This window comes from Octopus sinensis, linkage group LG16 (genome assembly GCF_006345805.1).
Source record: "Octopus sinensis linkage group LG16, ASM634580v1, whole genome shotgun sequence".
In the NCBI taxonomy this organism is placed as follows: domain Eukaryota; kingdom Metazoa; phylum Mollusca; class Cephalopoda; order Octopoda; family Octopodidae; genus Octopus; species Octopus sinensis.
Genome location: NC_043012.1, coordinates 50,287,892 through 50,290,391, shown reverse-complemented (window position 1 = coordinate 50,290,391; position 2,500 = coordinate 50,287,892).

Sequence of the window (2,500 nt, the reverse complement as noted above, 5' to 3'; positions counted from 1 at the left end):
ATGTATACGTGTGGGTGTGTGCATGTGTGTATATGTGTATGTATGTATGGGTGTATGTATGTATGTATGTATGCGGATATGTATGTATATATATATATATATATATATATAGTTATCCGTAATAATGAAGGGTGAAATTAATTAATTTGGATAATTATCAATTACACCAAGTAGTCTTCGGCATGTAAAAGCCTTATTCGAGGAAAATTTAAGTGATACTAAGCAATAAGGGTTTAGCCAACGAATTGCCTACCACATACCGAATTTAGAAATAGCAGTCAAAGAGTTATAGCTATTTCTTCTACTAAAAAGGGAGATCTCAGGAAAAACAGCAATTGGAAGGCAGACACAAACAGGTAAGAGAGAATGAATTGATGGCAATCTATCATACAATTTTAAGTTATCTACGGACGTACGTTTCAAAATCAAGTTTTTAGGAAGCATAAGAATTAAATATTAAATAATTCTATCTTACCAAAAACTTCTTTCTCTTCAGCGTAGAATACTATAATCATAAATGATTATATATGAATTTTGAGATACTAGAAGGCACCAACTCAACTCAGTATCAGAGCGAGCTAGAATCCGCAACTAGTATCACCAAATTCAATGCGTGAATGAAAAGATTGTGTCACCAGCCCCTTCCCACCCGCGTGTAGCCAAAACAAGATGCTGTGGTCATCTACTAAGATAAAATATGGTTATCCGTATAATGAAGGGTGAAATTAATTAATTTGGAATAATTATCAATTACACCAAGTAGTCTTCGGCATGTAAAAGCCTCATTCGAGGAAAATTTAAGTAATACTAAGCAATAAAGGGTTTAGCAACGAATTGCCTTACCACATACCGAATTTAGAAATAGCAGTCAAGAGTATAGCTATTTCTTCTACTAAAAAGGGAGATCTCAGTAAAAACAGCAATTGGAAGGCAGACACAAACAGGTAAGAGAGAATGAATTGACGGCAATCTATCATACAATTTTAAGTTATCTACCATACCATCTATCATACAATTTTAAGTTACCTGTTTGTGTCTGCCTTCCAATTGCTGTTTTTACTGAGATCTCCCCTTTTAGTAGAAGAAATAGCTATAACTCTTTGACTGCTATTTCTAAATTCGGTATGTGGTAAGGCAATTCGTTGCTAAACCCTTTATTGCTTAGTATTACTTAAATTTTCCTCGAATGAGGCTTTTACATGCCGAAGACTACTTGGTGTAATTGATAATTATTCCAAATAATTAATTTCACCATTCATTATTACGGATAACCCTATTTTATCTCAGTAGTGACCACAGCATCTTGTTTTGGCTACACGCGGGTGGGAAGGGGCTGGTGACACAATCTTTTCATTCACGCATTGAATTTGGTGATACTAGTTGCGGATTCTAGCTCGCTCTGATACTGAGTTCAGTTGGTGCCTTCTAGTATCTCAAAATTCAATATATAATCATTTATGATTATAGTATTCTACGCTGAAGAGAAAAGAAGTTTTTGGTAAGATAGAATTATTTAATATTTAATTCTTATGCTTTCCTAAAAACTTGATTTCGAAACGTACGTCCGTAGATAACTTAAAATTGTATGATAGATTGCCGTCAATTCATTCTCTCTTACCTGTTTGTGTCTGCCTTCCAATTGCTGTTTTTACTGAGATCTCCCCCTTTTTAGTAGAAGAAATAGCTATAACTCTTTGACTGCTATTTCTAAATTCGGTATGTGGTAAGGCAATTCGTTGCTATATATATATATATATATATATATATGTGTGTATGTGTATGTATATGTGTGTGTATATATATGTATGTATGTATTTGTATGTAGGTGTATATGTATGTGTGTATATATATTTATTGGTGTATATGTATAGACTAGTCTTCTAAGATTGTAGACATGAATCTGTAGGTACGCGTACGTATGTGTATATACGTGTATGTATGTAGATGTATGTATGTATGAATAAAACGCGTGCGTGCGTGTATGTGTATGAGTGTACGAATGAGTGAGTGTGCGTGCTAACGAGTGTGCGTGCGTGAGTGAGTGCTTGTGCTCAAGTAGAAAGATAAAAGGGACTAGATGTCGTAGCCAAGATGCTTGTGACCAGCGGTCAAAGATAACAAAAGTAATAAATGAAGATAATAAAATTAAAATTAGGGAATGGGTTCGTATTTGCATGTATACATGTGTGTATGTGTAGGTATGAATAGGTACACATATGTATGTATATATATATATATATATATATATATATATTATATATATATATATAGATATATATATATATATATATATATGTATATATACATACATGTGTATAAGTATATATGAGTATATAGGGACTTGTGTGTGTTGTGTGTGCATGTGTGTATGTGGATATATGTGTGTATGTGTATGTGTGGTCGTGTGTGTGTGTATATATACATGTGTGTGTATATGTATATGCATGTATATGTGTATGTATATATATATATATATATATATATATGTAGATATATGTAT